This window comes from Anser anser (assembly GCF_964211835.1).
Source record: "Anser anser genome assembly, chromosome: Z".
NCBI classification, from domain to species: Eukaryota; Metazoa; Chordata; class Aves; order Anseriformes; family Anatidae; genus Anser; species Anser anser.
The window spans coordinates 32,998,135-33,015,437 of NC_139723.1; the positions used below are offsets into that span (position 1 = coordinate 32,998,135).

Sequence of the window (17,303 nt, forward strand, 5' to 3'; positions counted from 1 at the left end):
GACTTAGCTTTAGCTGAAATATAAATAAATATGGTGATTCTGACCCAGATGAATCAGGAGTGTGAAAGTCATTTGCAACTGTAGTTTGTAAATGCAAATGTTCACTTAAGCCGTAGCTCTGCTTTCAGAATCTGGGCTTGCAAATATCACAACTCTGACTTCTAGCAACACTGAAAAACCTTACAATAAGATGCTTTGTTTTTTACAAACACACTCATCCACTTTTCTCATAAGCAAGCACTACAGAAAGATCAAGGAAGATTATGTGCAGGGCAAGCAGACCCACATGTTGCATTGTAATGAGAATATGGTATTAAACTCCAGTGCAGACAGCAAAATGAATCAAGAAGTTTTGACCCTTGGAAAAACAACAAGAGTACAGAAAATAGGTGTTGTCTGCCATGAGGTCCCCTATCCATACTTTTTAAGCAGAACACCAAACAGTATTATAATTTCAGCAACTACTCTATTTAAACCTATGGAATTTCACATTTTCAGGCTCTGCTCGCATATTATAAATCAGAGCTGGATGTATCAGTTTTCACTCTTTCCTGGCTGGTGGTAGGAACGTTCTGCTTATCAGACGGACAGTATCTGCAAGTTTATGGGCAACTTCAGAGGTTGGTTACCATTTTTCTTTTTTTCTTAACGTTTGTCTTTCTTAAATTTTGGTAACCCCTAAAGTGGACAGGTAGTTGGACTCAGTGATCTTTGTAGGAACCTTCCACTTGAACAATTCTGTTCCATTCTGTTCCATTCTGTTCCATTCTGTTCCATTCTGTTCTACTCTACTCTACTCTACTCTACTCTACTCTACTCTACTCTACTCTACTCTACTCTACTCTACTCTACTCTACTCTACTCCACTCCACTCCACTCTACTCCACTCTACTCTACTCTGTTTTTCCATTAAAGAAAACCTCAGCTGGGCATGAACAGTGGAGGGAGGGCCACAGCAGAGCCAAGGTGAGGAGGCAAGTCCAAACACCACTGCTGTCCATCCAGCTAGAGAAAAGGAGATGCAGGCCCCTGATGCTGAGCTATAGGGTGTAGCCCACAAAAATCTTCACTACAGAAAAGATACCCTTGTAACAAAAGGCCTCCCTGCACTTTTCTATGCAAAACCCATGCTTGCCAGCACATTCCCAAGCATGACAAATCCGTGGATATCATTACTTCCCTGTGACTTGATTTTCTTTAGGTTTGCACATTGTGAGGTACTGCAAGGACATATTGCAAAGGACAATCCAAAGCTCAGGACTGTAAGAAGTCAACCGTTAAAAAACAGTCAGAAAACATGTACTAGCCCATTTTGTACAAGCTATCACTAAAGAAAATATTTCATTGTACTTTTTTTCTTATAGATCCTGTGAAATCTTGAGAACAAAATCAGTTTTTTTTTAAATATACAATTATAGTTAAAATTTTATACAGTTAAATCTTTTCCCACAGGTTTCTAAATAGAATGCAGATTTATCATAGAGTGATGCAATCACCTCTGGAAGAGCCAAACTGCCTGGCCAGATCATCTGCAGGGAAAAGCAACAACCTTCACAGCGTATGCTCTGCCTGGAATAGCATTCACACCAGCACGGAGGGATTCCCAGCTTCTGCAAAGCCCTAAAAAATGCACAGCGACTCCTTCCAAATCCTATTCTGACAAAACAATTAGTGGTGCAACTCATTTTCTGATGAGCTCATCCACCTAATTACAACAGTAAGCAGACTTACGTTAGCAGTTGCCAAAGCCTGCCTCAGAAGCAAAAATGCTGCGAGGGCCAGAGCAAGGATACACATACTAGCAAAGCTGTTCCAAAGCTGGAGATATTTGTATCAATTTAGAGCATCACCAGCTGCCCCAGATTGTGCTATTTGCTGTAACTCTCCTAAACAGGAGCGCATAGAGATTGTTCTGACCCCAGATTGCAGAATGGGTTGCTCTAAATGGTAGCTAATGGTCTTCCCAGACTTCCTCAGCTTGTAGTCCCTCCAGCAAACACAGAACCACGAAGGAAATGTAGCACAGTAACTCATTGGAGTACTGTTCTACATAAAGTGTAATAATGGTAGCACTCAGAAATGTCACCTGAATAAATAAAACTGAGTTCATGAACCTGCTAATAACCTCAACAGCTAACCCTTTGGCCACGTTAAATGGGAATAAGTTTAGTAATAGCACGCCACTATTATTGCCAGCTCTGCTGAAGTGCTGTAATTGCAGCACAAAGATTTTGTCCCAAATGAGAGGACAAAACGAGGGGGACAAATGAGGGGACATTTGCTGCTGTTAGACAGAGAGCAGAAAAAGAGCTCATTCTGACTAACACTGTGCCCAAGGGCACTGGGGCATGTCAGTCTCTGGTGTGTCCCCAGATGTGCAGAGCAGTAAATCAGCTGCCCATGTCACTAAGGAGCTAACCATTTCCTACGGGGCAGTGAACACACCACTATCAGATGGAAGAGCAGAGCTGGGGAGGCGTCTCGCAGGGTGCTGCCTCTCAGCCTCTGAGGGGCAGACACCGCAGCTTTACGGCCCCCTCTCTGACAGGACCTATCCTAGTCCAAAGCTAGTTTTGCAAGGATTGGGGTTTGCATAATTAATCACCTAGCCAGACAAACCCTGTGACCAGTGCCCATGCACAGGTCCCTGGGCTTCCTAATAGTCCATAGGCCACCCTGATCTCGCAGACCATCTCAAGGAAAGGGCAAGAGGGAGTGGTACAGGGAAAGAGGAAAAAAAAAGAAAGAAAAAAAAAATATATCTGTGTGACTCTTGGGCATCCCTACTGTGCTGGGTAATGACAAGTAGAAGCAATGCTGTCCAGCCATATGCCTCCAGCAGTGCCTCAGCTCTGGAAAAATACTCTTGAGCCCTCTCCTGTGCCTCCTTGGTGCAGTAGAGCACTGCCCCTTTGGTGTGGTGCCACATCTCGGTGGGCAAGATCCAGAGTCAAATAATCACAGTAAGCAGGGCAGAGACAAAAGATTACTGGGGGAAAGGGGCAGAGCTAAATCAGAAGATAACTACACTCAATGACCAGAATACATTTGCAAAATATATGATAGTGTCGTGTATCATTTGAATAATACTGATAGCGTTATTATAGACTAAATCATAATGCATATGCATCAGGGGACAGAGTTAAGGTTACTGCAAATTCACCTGCTTAATACTTTATTACAGGTTAAAATGATAAATTATCCATTTCTCAGCAGCAATCAGTTCTTCTGCCAACCTTGAAATTGTTATACAGAGGAAGAATTTGCTCTTACAGAAAATGTAAATGATACTGAGTTATTTCATAGTACAATAGTTTCTCAGCCTTACTGAAAAGTTCATCAGGATAAAAACAAATTCTTCATGTGGAGATTTCTCTTAAGAAGAACTAGCTTCAGGCCAGATGCTCAGCCCTGCTCCATCTTTGCACAGCTCAGCACTCAGGACTACCCTGCCAAGGGGTACATGGCTCCAGCCTTCTCCACACAGGTGCCCAGTGCTCAGGGTCTCCCCCCAAAAAACCTCCTGTGTTGCCAAGCTTAAGGCAAATTCTTCCAGTATCTTTTCAGTGGCTCGTTGTCTCTAAAACTGCTCCATGTGCTGGGCCTCTCCATGTGTGCCACACACCTCTCTTCCATTGGCAATCCCACCGGCCCTGAACATGAATGGGAGCTGGCCAGTGGCAAATTTACCCAGGGAACCCAGGGGTCTGGTCTGCAGACATCCACCTGCATGCTAGCCCAGCTCCCACTGCACCTCCAGCCCCAGGCTTGTGCAGCCTGGTCTCCTGGATTTTCACCTGCTCCGTTGCACATCACCACATATCGTACAAACAGCCAGTGTTTCTGAACCACTGGAAAAGGAAAGAGGAGAAATTCCAGTTTTCCAAAGGGACAGCACAGCCTTCAAGGCACTGCTGAACTCTGCTGTCTGAGGAAGGAGTGATTTAAAACACAGCATTTTCCTTTGATGCTTACCAGCTTAGACGTCACATTAATCAAAGCTTTGTGAATGGTTGATGTGCAACCGTATGTACTTTTACTTAAAAGCAGGGAAATCAAGGACATTTAACAGCTCCTGGGTTGGCCTTTTTAAACTTCAAAAGGGATAAACTATTTATAGAGTGCCACTGAGTGCAGAATCCAGCCTAAATCTACATTTATTTGAATAGTTCCCTTTGAAAAAACAGTCTGCCAATGAATTGTCTTACGTGCAGGTACAACTTACGACAGTGCTAACGTGCATGCAGACCACAAATAGACAGTGGTCAGATCAGCCTGCTTTGCAGCCAATGACGGTAAGAGCTCCTTCCACATTTTTATTCACTCTACAAGGACTGTGAGATAAATATCAAAAAAAAAAAAAAGCTGAAATAACCTGAAGCAAACAAATTCCATTTTCCTGTTCCATGGGTGGGAGAACTCCCAAAACCTACAGAGGGCACAACATGCCAAGCCGCTCCTGTGGTCATTTTGAGCTCAGCTGCTAGCTAGCAGGCAAGAAAAGACACCTGAACAGCCGACCCATTTAATACAAGGGAATGTCCAGCCTAGGAAAATGCCAATCAAGGTTTCACCAGAGCTTCTCTAACATAGGTAGCTGTAAGAATGAAGCTAACACCTTTTCAAACAATAAGGAGTTAAAAAGTGTTTGCTAGCAAACTGTATTTTTGCACCACCCCAGATGAATGTCCTGGGTCTAAGGAAGAAATTGAGACCAAGATGTTTTGGCAAATGGCAGCCCAAGGAAGCAAGATCCCAAAATAGTACTGCGCAGAGCTGCAGCTGTTTCTGGCTGATGATGCTCTGAGGATGAGCACTGGCTCACCCATCTGTGCAGACCTATAACAATTCATATTCTGTAACCAAATGGTTCTTGTTGGTTTTCACTGCAGTTCTTGCACTGTTTTCTTTTGCTCCAAATGGGTGCTGTATCCTAACTGAGACTTTTCTCTCTGCCCTTCCAGATAATGGACATTTGCTGTTCCCTTCCTCTTCCATCTTCAAGAAAATCATTTTACATTGCTACTGGCTCTTTTCTAGTTCTTTTCTAGCTGCTAGAGCTGAATTAAAAATTAGAATAGAAATGCCAAGTCTTATAAAATGTGCAACCTTTCTTTCTATTAAAAAAATTTCCTGCAGTGGAAAAGTAACTTTTTAAATTGAAGAGACAAAAAAAAAAAAAAAAGCTCTTTTGTGCAAATGTACGACTAGTAATCTGATATCCTGAATGTGAATCTTTGTAAAATAGTAGCTCCATTACTTTCATGAGGGAAAGATGAGTCTGTTTCATGAGGGTTATTTGAGAAAGAAAGGGAAAAATGAGGTGAAACCAGCTAGAACAGTTTATCTATTTAAAATAAAGTGATTTAGGGTTTCAGCATTTTTTCCAGTAACTAGAACAGAACTATTAATTTACAAAAAAAAAAAAAAAGGCAAATGTGTCAATGAATAAAAGAGAACTGAATGAGTTTAAAATGGCATGAAAAGACATTTTCAAAGGACACCAAAAAAAAAAGGTATTAAGAAGCTTCATACAGTGTTGCTAGAAGCAAATAAAAATAACAGATCTCTGTCACAAAAGAAATAACCATATTGTTTCTTTTAATGAGGTCTTCTGGAACTCTATCGATGACGGAGAAAGCTGTCAAACACAAATGGCAGCTGCCTGAACTGTACCATCTTCAAACATTGACAGGACCCCAAAAGTTATTTTTGCCTTTGAAAGACAGAGAGCAATAGCAAATAGTTATTCTGTGTAACTACTTATCACCATAGAATAAAAATGCAGCATGGAGGTGTACAGACATGAAAAGAGATCAGAGGACTTGAAAATACCAGCACAGGAAAATACCAGAGCTATAACAGGGCTACAAAAACTCACCAAGGTCGATTACTGATCAGTAAACAGATGCAATCTTATTTGCTGGTTAAAGCCAGCTTCAGAGATAATAAAGAGAGCAAGGAATATGCATTCAATATATAGAAGTCAACATCAACGGTGAAAATATAGAAGTCAACATCAACGATCAACATCAATGGGGTGATCAGCCCATACAAGCAGCACAAGTTAGCACAACAAATTAGTGGATAATTTAGCAACTTAGTGTGCAATTTATATGGAAAAAAAAATTGTGGAAAATGTGTGCAAATTACCCTGTTGAAATTTAGTTTTAACAGCCTGAATCCATGGAAAACTTCAGCTTTTGGGAGAGATCCATGCATCTCCAGAAATAGTTTCACCCAGCTTAGAGACCCTGGGATTCCACTGTAAGTAGCAAGGCTCAGCGCAGCTTCAGTAAGCACATCTAGGATGGAGAGCAGACATACTGGTCACCTTGCAGGCACAACGGAACAGAACTGAAAGGTCCTCCAACAATTTCTTAGGAAGTATCCCTTGGTCTTACAGCTAACTACAGCAAACAGGAGACTAGCTGGACTGCAAAGGTGTTCCTAGGCTTGCATAAGGTTTTCCAGCACCATGGACCAGTCTCCTGACCTACAGTAAAAGGTTCAAAGGCTTGACTGGTGACTGTTTTCTCCTCTTTCTCAAATATCCTGCAGGAGTCAAGCAGTACCTGAAAATAAATAAATAAATAAACAAATAAATAAATAATAAAAATTAAACACTAAGTGGAGAATCAGTGTTCTTCCAACCAGAACACATCCCCGCTTAGAAACCCGACACTTGCCTCCATACATCTACAGCTAGGCAGTACACAAATGAAGCCCAAGACAAAAGAAGTGGTACAAGTAGTTATGCTCATTTAATGGCCTTATAATACAATGGAAGAAGAAGAAACACTGGAATAATGTAATGGAGACACAGAGAATTTGAGGAGTTTAGACCTATGTTTCAAAAAAAAAAAAAAAAAGTTGTTTATGAAAGAGAGAATCCCTTGAAAAAGAGATCTGAACAGAAACAAGAGCAATTTAAATAATCTGAATGTGTTCACCTCCCCTGATGCCACTGTTGGCCAACAGCAGTTGATGCGAGACACCATGCTGTACAAAAGTGAAAAAGAGGTTGATCACTAGTACTTGGCTCCCTGCTGAACATCACCACCAGAAATTCTCTAATGGAACAAGCTGCTACAGATGGTTGTGGTGCATGGCTGCACCATGCCTTGAACATTTGCCACACCAACCAACAGAAGTCTGTGGCATGACCCAAGGACAAGACTCAAGGAAGAAATTCAACTTCAGACAGTTGATGCAGTGAGTAGTCTTTGCAAGCTGACTTTTAGCATGGGTTTCTATATGACGTAGGATCTTCCTTGCATTTGCACACTGCGAAGAACAGAAGACATATTTATGGGAGAGATGGGCAAAGGAGCCGGAGCTGGAGTGTACCAGCAAAGGAGTTTCTTGTGGCTGAACCAGTGTTGCTGCTGAGGGTGTTTCTGTCCCTGTGCTCAAGTGTTTGATGAGTTAGTATCGATCTCAGTTTCGCATCTGCCATCCTTCCCATCTGCTTCTCCTCTAAGCACCCAGGACCACAGCTATTACCGAGGTCCTCAGAGCTGACTGTTTGCCTTATCTTATTCAGAGCCACTTCTGAAGGACCACTTAGAGCACTTCCAGAGCTGATATGAATTTCACCCACACAATTTGAGATGAAATATTGGTGTTTGCTGGTTCTTTTGGGAAAAAAAAAAAAAAAAAAAAAAAGCAGCGTGACAAGGAAGACTTCTGTAGTCTGTTCCAGGGATGCCTAAAGGTTGCAGCTGCTATTCTTTCTACATGAAGGGCCCTGGAGAATCAGGCTCTCCTGACCTATACAGATAGCTGAAGCTACCTTTTAAATGACTAATCTATGTGCATTCTAAATGTGCTCTATGACTAATCTGATAATACTATAAAGCCTTATTCCACTTCAACTGTACAGGTGTCAGGGGACTTGGAAGGGGTATCATAATCCAAGACTTCAGAAGGTAACCACTAGCAACACAAATGCAAAACAAGGTTATATAATATGTCCTCACACAACCCTCCCCCAGCACCAACTTCTTTGCAAAAGGGGAAGACGCATGGGGAGGGGGAAAGTGCAACAGACACAATCCCAGGACTGACAGAGTTTGTCTGAGATCTCAGTCAGCACCAGTTTGTAGTAAGGGAAATGGGTATATAACCTGCAGAGAGAAAACTAGGCACAGTGCTTTCCAACACGCATGGAAGAGAAAGCTGATGCCTGAGCCTTGCTGTGGTACTAGCACCGCCATGAGTCCAGGCCACCATGAGTCACAGCTCCCAGAGAGGTCTGGACTCAGGCACAGAGAGATATCATTTTCTCCTCATGTAGACAGATTCCAAGTCATCTTGTGGCCCTTCCACCTTGTCGTGCTTTCATCCTGGGCGACGTTTAAACACCTCTGTTTAAGGATAGCTCCAGTTAAATTGTTTTGTTGTTGTTGTTGTTTTTTCCCTTCTTATTTTTTCCTCCACCAGTGCAGAAATAAGGTAAAATCTTAGCTATGCCTAAGCTCAATATAAAATGAGAAGCAAGTACATACAGGGTAGTCAGGAGATTAGAAAACAGGAGCTGAGCTGCACCCATATCAAACAGAAAAGAAAGCAGATCTGTATTCACAGGTTATAAGGATTATATTAATTTTCACTTCCAGAACTGATCACTAAGTTCACTATTAAATAATATGTCATTATTGGAAATCCCATCTATAAGCCTTTCTTAGAGTTTTAAATCACTTGAAAGGATTTCTCCAATCATCTATCCTGAGCTGCCAATAACCACTTCTGTTTCTGCAGATAACCCCTGTAACGGCAGGACAAAAGGCTATCAATACACATAGTATGTCTTTGAGAAAGACACTGGGAGACAGAAAAATTAGGAGAGGTCCAGTAGCAGATTTAATGCAGATTTACAACTTATGTAAAGTAGTGAAGCAGACAGGCATGGGTGGGTGCTACAGAGATGATGACGGCTGCATAGGAGATGATGATGGCTGCAGAGGAACAGCACCAGCCACTGGTAGCAGCCCAGCCCACCCCAAGGACATTGTCCCCACTCCTCAGGGCTTCCTCCAGCCTCAGCCAGCAGTTCACAAAATAAGCCCACTGTGAAAGCGGAACTACTCACCACACTTTTTTTTTCCTCAAAATGAGCCACCTCTGCTGCCCATTAGCTTTACTCCTCACCTGTTTATTTGGGTTAACTGAATTTCTTCAAAATACAGCCAGATCCAGCATGGAACAAGGACTCTATTACTGTTAAAAGCTCTTGGCTGTTTTTCTTATGTCTACAGCTAAGGTCATTGGGGAACCTGCATGATGCAGAGGGAGCTGTTGGCAGGACAGGCTCTGTAGTTTGCTATCAGCAAATCAAGTGCACAGAGCTGTACGCTGGTGCCATTTTCTCTTGATTGGACTCAATATTTGTCTTCCTGCCTCCCCATAGGCACCTGTAGTTTTCAGATTTATTTCTGCTGCTTCTGCTTTTTGCATTCTGAGCAGAAAATATAGATTTCAGTGTTTCTGTCCACTAGGTCTCACTGGCAGGATTGCCTGGAGAATCAAGGAAGGTGCAATGCTCACTGCAGGGAGGCTGCTGAGGACTTGGCTCAGCTCTGCTCCCTGCCCTCCAGCAGCAAAGGGAATAGCCCCTGTCTCTGGTTGTTCCCACCAGTCTCATCACCACGACTTTTCCTGTGATTGCAGATGGTAAAAGTTGCGGTCCTGTTTTTATTTGTGATTCTGGGCAGTGGCTTTCTGCAAGAGTTAGTGATATGTGTGTCTCTGTTTCCTCATTTCTGGACAAACCTGCCATGACAGCAAATTGCTCTCCAGCACACCTGCTCATGCAGCGCTAACTCAAGACTGCTCCACCACCCTGCCCCTGAGTAAGTCCAGGATGCACCACATGAATATTTCTAGCACGATGGTAATATTCTAATCAAAATTGGGTCTGCACCCACCCTGCTACCCATGGGTCCAGGGTCCAGCTTGCTGCTGCACCCAGGGGCTGAGGTTGGAGCCCTCAGACACAGCTCCCCTCTGCACAGTGCTCCACAGCAGTGACTGTGCAGGGTCGTTGATTCTTCCTATTTTTTTGCAGGAAAATGTTAGGTGGGAGATGGGAAGGGGAGGGGGCATTATGACCATAACAGAAAGGGAGATATCACATTTCAGCCACGTTCTGAAGAATCATTAGCAAAATCTTAGCACTGTAATAGACTGAATTTTAATTATAATGTTATTATCATACTAGCAATATTCATACGACGCACCATGGATTCCAACATTTAGTTTAAATGGAAAGTGGATGGACAGAGTGCATGAGGCAGAAAATGAGTTAAAAGCACCCCAAAGAAAAAGCGGTACATCCCAGACTTACTCAGGCAGTCATTACAGCTATCGGCTGGCAGCAAAGAACTGGAGACAGGGAACAATACTTTCACCTGATTGATAAAAGCCTGAAAGTTAAGTAAAATAGATGAAAATTTTCAAGCAGTGAGGGTTTTTTCCCACATAGTGGGTGAGGAAGCCTCTGACGCTTATCAACACATGCTATCAGCACAGCAGCTAGAAGACAAATGTATTTTGTTGGACACTTCAAAAATATTTAGGAAACACTGTAACCCTCGAATGAGCATTGTATTTGAGCAGCACCAATTTTGGCCTCATCATGTTGGAACAAATGGGATCGACAAGTGTATAGCCAAACTGAAACAGAATGAGCTGTAGCAAGAGACTGAGATTACTGAAAATGATATGCTTAGAGACAAAATTGTGTTCCATGTGACTGACAAAAGGCTGGGAGAGAGGTTATTAAGGGAGACGGATTTGTGCTTGCAAAAAAGCAATAGACATCTGCCAGGTCTTGGAAGCCACACAATGCTAAAACCGATAATGTCTGGGCAAAGTATTGAAAAGTCTGCATAAACTGTCAGACGAAGCAGCATGAAAAGTAGCAGATCTAGAGCTCAGCCACATGAGAGCATGAACAAGACATGCAAATCAGCAACAGGCAGAAATGAGAGCTTCTTTGATGCTACCAAAAATGTTTCTGTGTGGACACCACAGAAGTTAAGGCTGGAGGTGTATTCCCCCAACAAACAACAGTGCCAGAAATCACAGAGACCTAAAGCCTTTGCCTAGGCCATGGGTTCCAAAAGTGGAGGTGAGTTGTGTCAGGTGGAGCTTTCAAAAACAAGACTTCTCTGGCACTGGGGTTGGCACTAAGTAATACCTGCTTTTGTAAAAAGAGCCAAAGAGCTAGCCAGCGAGTCTCAGATGCTAGTTCACCCAGAAATGAGGAAACAGAGATGCCCATATCACTAATTCTTGCAGAAAGCTGAAAGCTGCCCAGAATCACAAAGAAAAATAGGGCTGTGCCATGTACCATCTGCAATCACGGGAAAAGACATTGTGATGAGACTAGAGGGAGCAAAAAACATTGTATCTGTAATGGGACAGAATAACTGAAACATTCATGTGAGAACATTACTGTTTTATGAACCCTGTGTGTTGTGCAAATATCCAATTGTAACTCCTCTGGAAGCTGGGAGTGTGGGGACACAGGAGACCCAGCAGCTGCGACACACGTTGCCAAGATGTTTTTTCCACTACTTTGACAATGAGTCCTACTTTCTCTTCTTCTGTTCTCACATGCATGGAATTAGCCCCACGTGGGAGCTAGCCAGCGTGATGGCTGGTGGTGCCAAAACACACCTTGAGGACCATGAGGCCACCCTTCATGGCGCTGCTCAGACACGGCAGAAGGCCAAACCCTGCCACTCATCCTGAGGGCACACGGGAAGAGAGAAGGAATACCTCCAAGCAAAATCACAACCCTAAAGGGTAACCTGCTACCAGCAGGTCCCCACGACATGGCAGAGAAACCCAGGATGTCTGGTGCTGAGACATCCCGAGGGCAGTGACCTGGACAATGCCACGATCCAACCCCAACAGGTAGCAAGGTCTCACTGCCTGGTCACCATATTGCTTTGGTTTGCCTTCACTTCACCACTCATCCCAGCCCCTTGCAAGGACCTTTCAGGACCACAGCAAAAAGGAATTAGGAATTTATGAGCCAGGCAGTGCTGCATCAGGGGAGAGCCGAGGCTCTAAGGTGAGGTGTATTTTTAGCAACATCGGTGCACAGCCCAGAAAACATTGGTGGCACTGTGCCTGGGACACTTACCTAGGGAAATGCAGTTTCTCTTGGGACTGGGGATGCTGAGCCAGTCTGTGGAGTTTGGCTTTGCTCATCTGGTTAAAATCAATAGCCTTTGCATTAGCAGTTTTCTCCGAGCATTGAGCTGCCTGGATGATACCAGAAAGCTGCAGAAGCCTGCCGGTTGTTAACTACAAGCTCCTGTTGGTTGTTAACTACAAGTTCTTGTGTTTCCAGCAGCACAGTTAGGGTTCCCGCTTCAGTCCCAGTGCAGTTGGACAGGTTCCAGTGCCTGGCACAGGTGCTGAGCCAAACTGTGCCATGGGCACGCACCAGACCACAGCCCACGGCTGCTGGCAGCCTTCAGGCGAGAGCCATTGCCTTCATCACCCTGCTTTTGCTTGCAGGTAATTGCACTGGTAGAGGCTGACCCAAATCTTGTGGCAACCTCAGGTCCATTTGCCTAGGTAATGGAGGAAGGGGTAGCATTCAAATGCATTCAATGCCCCACCAGGTATCCTGTCATCCCCCCAGGTTTGCCTGCTTCACAGCCCAGACTCTCCCTTAATCCTCATCCCTTGGCACTGCAGTCAATTAACAGCCTGGAATTGAAACCGGCTGTGGAAACACAGTCTCTGGTGGCAGAGCACAAAGCCTAGATCTGCAAACACACAGGTACACAAGTCTGAGAACCAGGTGTATTTTTAAAACTACATCATCTCTAATGAATGGATTTTCTCAGGCTTAAAACATAATCAGCCCTAAACCTTCCTCTGGCAAGCAGTGGGTGCTTACTTTCACATGTAGGCTCTCTGAACAGAATTTTTATTTCAGGAGGATTTTTCCATTCTTTTTATTAATTGTTCCCAATTTACATCCGATGCTTCCCCCCCAAATTTTGTTAGATTTGTCTGCCACATCTGTACCATACACAAAAGTGGTACAGAAAGCTACAGTCTGAACTATGCCAGCTGGATGTTATTTAGATGCATTTAAGATTTTGTACATCAGGCTGAGCAAGTACAATTCAGCCTGGAGAGTGCTGTGTTTGGCAAATCTACTGCACATTGTTATTAAGGAGCAAAATTAAATCTAAAATAGAAACCTCAACACCCTGCTTTATATATAGCTACCATAATATTTTCAAAAGAGCTGTTCACAATGAAACTGGTACGAAGCAATGAGGCTTTATTTGCTTTCTGCAAGGCCAGATGACAGCCGTCTAATTTAACCCCCACCACAATGCTGGAACAGATTTCCCAACCAGCATCCCCTCTCCCAGCCCTCAGCATACAGAATCTCCTCTGGAAGCTGTCCATTTCGGCTGAAAGCTCCAGCTGAGAAAGAAGTCATCATTCCGGGTGAGATGATGCCGCTTTTGTGAGGATGCATGTGAGGATTACACAGTGTTGCAGACAACCTGGGGGGGAACACGGAGAGCCATCATGAGTATGGGTCTGCATGCCTAGCCAGGAAGGCAGACACCACAGTAACAGGCTGCCTCCAAAAGGCTTTATCTCTGCCTTAGACCTTTAGCTAGCCCAGCAAGCCCTTCCTCCCTGCGGGGATGTTTCCCTCTGTAAGCTCGATGGATGACCCTGGGCAAGGGCCGACCTCTCCGCTGGCTCTGCTGACAAGCCAGGGCTCAGCTCTCACCTTATCTCTGGGTACAGCCTCGCAGGTCCTCCTGTGGGTCAGCAGCTCTCAGGTGAAACTGGACCTGTAAATCACGGCTGAGGTGGGCACCTAGAGGTGGGCTAATTAAAGATCAGCAGGCTTCTTCAGAAAGCCCGGGGGCAGAGGCAGTGCTCTGCTCCTGTCCGCGTACACTGACCCAAGTACACAGTGTAAGGTGAAAAGAAAGTTCATCTGTTTTTGTAGCTGATCAGTCCTTAAGGTGTCCATCATAAAAGTAATGATTTTCACTTCCTGTCTGCTCTTTTTTTGGCAGTTGACCTGTCAAGAAATTAATTTTCTTCCCTTGTTATATGTCACAGTGTCCCTCTCAGTATGGTGTTCACAAGTACATTATACAATTTCATCAGCATTGGAAATAAGCCCATTCTGCACATGTACTCAGCGAAGAGATAGAAGTGGTCATAAACAACACAATTTCTTTAACATGACCTTGGCTTTCTATGAACTATTACGTCTCTATTTCCTCCATTGTTACAGAAGCACAAATGTATTTTATTGATACATCTATTGATACATATTTAGAAAGTGCTGATCAATATCTGGTGTCTTGAAAAAATCCATACTCAAAAGCTTTTAGCCTCTGAACCCATCTCCTGTTTGCCCGTCTGTATAATCAATAGATATATTTGCTAGGAAGCAGAAAAGTATTGACTTGCTAGTAAGCGTATGAAGTAACACAAGCAATTACTATTAAATATCATTTAGTAATTGTTACAGGAGCCTCTCTGCTTGGAGGCAGCCCATGTCAAAGTCTGGCAAGATGAGTTGTAAAGGAAAAGAAATCAACGATAAGGAGTTTGTGTAATATTGTGTAAGTCATTTTATTTCTGTCAGGATACTAGCATACACCTCACACAATGAGAATACTTCTCACAAATCAGAACACAAAAAAACAGTACCTCATTCCCCAGAGATGACACTAAACACAGAAAGAAAAAAAAAAAAAAAAAAAAACGAGAGAGAAAAAAAATAGTAGAAGAAGAAGAAACAGAAAACTAGAACCATGAAAACTGCAGATACATTTTGAGGGAAGTTGCTACATCAAAAATTTAAGAACAAAAGTGTTCCTTTGAGGGCTGTACCCTGCTTCTACACTGAGAAGAACTTAAGCCTATATATATAACAGCATCTCCTGGGAAGTTTCACAATAACTGTAAATCCTCTTCTGTAAACCTAATGCGTTGACTGCCATGAATTTACTGCAAACTCCAGAGACACCATGCTGCTTGGCAATGTACCTAGCATATCCCTCATATAAACATAAGACCAAAGGACCAGGCTTGCACCAGGTTTGCTCTTGGCTGCCTTTCTCCTTACCTCCACCTGCGGGGAATACAGACCTGAGACCTCCCCACCAGTGCTGCCCACTGCAAGCTGCTGTGGAGTCGGCAGCAGGGGATGCTGCTCATGTCTCGGTGCACAGTGCTTGATGTCCTGCATATTAAACTGCTGGTGAGAGTAGGCTGGAGCTGAAACGTGCCATCCTGTGCCAGTGCAGGGAAGGCAGTAATCCCTGGAAGCCAACAGCTATTGGAGAAGTGAGATCTGAATTTGCCACAGGGAGCTGCCTTGTCATTATAGTTATAAGCCCTGAAGAGGACATGTGCGAAATAGGTACCATGCAGCATCCTTATCAGCAGGTAGGGGATGAAGGCTAGAGAAGTAACAAACCTTGTTGGCTGGCTTCGGGCTGGATGCAGAATGATAGAGGAGAAGTTGGAGCTTGTGGCAGCATTTATGCTCAGCTTTGTGGGTGCTCATGAGCTAGCATTCTGCTTGATCTCTTGACAATAGCACAGAGCTTCATGCAGACGTGTTTCTGTAGTCCTGAAGCCAGCTCCGTAGCCAGCAGCACAGCCTGCAAGAGAGGCATGGTCTGACACAGACTGAAGTGAAGGCCCAGGGTAACAAACACGCTCCACTCTGCTCCACTGTGTTTTGTTTCTCTCCTCTTCTGAAACAAGAAAAAATCTGCCATCTCATGAATGGGAGATTAAATTAAAGGCTGTCATGCATTGCTATCTCACCTGATGCCTGCATTTGTCCATTCCAGATAGGCTCCTTCTAAATTAGCAAAGACCTCTTAAACCAGAAGCTTGTTGAATTTGGGCACAGGCTTCCCCCTCCTGCCTGAGAGTCCTCCAGGCTCCTGGCACTGCTGCTTGTACTGCCCTTGCACCACAGCATCCTGCCAAGGGAGAAAAAGCACTGGAGAGCACTGAGTAATTCAGTCAGCAAAAACTGGTAGTAAATTGGCAATAAGCTATTCAAACCTTTTTTTTTTTTAATTGTTTGCCTGAGTACCAGAGAAGAAGGAATTGTTTGATTATATACATCTCTCACTGTGTTTTAAAAGTGCAATTGCTTCAGGTATTTTATGTCAGACACACATATGCAGATACATACACATACAAAGTGTTCCCAGTTATTTTTCCATTCAGATACTAAACTTTGGCCCCAAAGCCCTCATTATTTGCATTTTTGTGACTCTTAAACATCATTGTTACTTCTTGTCATAGAATCAGTTTTCATAAAAACAGAAGTATTGCTGCCGGCTGATGAAGCAGACACCAATTAGCCCAGTATCTTGTTCAGGCAGTAACCAGCAGGCTGACACTAAGCCCACCCTGGAGAATCAAGTGAAAAATTGTTTATCTCACAAGTCTGACCTTCACCTTCAAACCTCCATTTGCAGCACCCATCAGGCCAGGCACTTCACTGTTCATCCCAGGGACCCAGGAAGGAAAGGAATATTTCCTTAATGGCAAATCACAATTCCCTTGCAGCCATCCAGTGATGCAGGGCAGGTGGCCTGAGGCGGCCTGAAGCAGCACACCTCCCTCCTGCCAGGGCCACCAGGGTCCCCCTGCAACCAGGGGATGTCACCTGCCTTCCCCAGACAGCCAGTTAATGGTAGCTAAACTGAGGCTAGCTTGAGGAGTCTAGCTCCAGCCCCATGCCAGGACCCATGTTCAGGGGTGCAGGAGGGGGTTATCAGTGACTTAGTTATCTCTTCCACCCATCTGTTCAGAAACCTCAGGGGTGGGGGAGAAGCAAGCCTTCTTGACAGCTGAGCCCCCGAGCAATTTGCAGTGGATTGATTTGCCCTGTGGCTGTCGGGGTGCAGCTGCCAGCTGATACAAGGACGACACAGATGACTTGGAGAAATCACCTCTTCTCAGGACTCATATGGGGGAAAGATGCCATAGTCATTGTGGAAGGAAGGAAGGAAGGAGGGAAGGAAGGAGAGAGAGAAAGAAAGAGAGAGAGAGAGAGAAGAGGAGAGAGAAAGAAGAGGAGAGAAAGGGGGGGAGGGGGGAGAAAGAGAAAAAGAGAAAGAAGAAAAGGGAAGGAAAGGGAAAGAAATGAAAGGGAAGGAAGAAAGACCCCAGCACTGCAGGGTGATATTCTAATGGTATGAAATGGATGTGTCAAAAATAGAATACACCCACTTAAAATGAATATCTTTTAAAGA

At 43.9% G+C, this 17,303-nt stretch overlaps 1 long non-coding RNA gene across 2 annotated transcripts; it reads right to left on the bottom strand.

The window, feature by feature from the left end:
• Positions 1 to 12,877: 12,877 nt before the first annotated feature.
• LOC310889079 lies at positions 12,878 to 16,839 on the bottom strand. 2 transcript variants are annotated; one of them, XR_014576362.1, is made up of 5 exons: positions 16,498 to 16,839; positions 15,856 to 16,016; positions 15,500 to 15,686; positions 13,787 to 13,850; positions 12,878 to 13,550 (listed from the first exon to the last, which is right to left on the bottom strand). It is a non-coding gene; the product is annotated as an uncharacterized lncRNA (long non-coding RNA). The 2 variants fall into 2 exon arrangements; XR_014576363.1 differs by having other exon boundaries at positions 13,787 to 14,086.
• Positions 16,840 to 17,303: the final 464 nt, after the last annotated feature.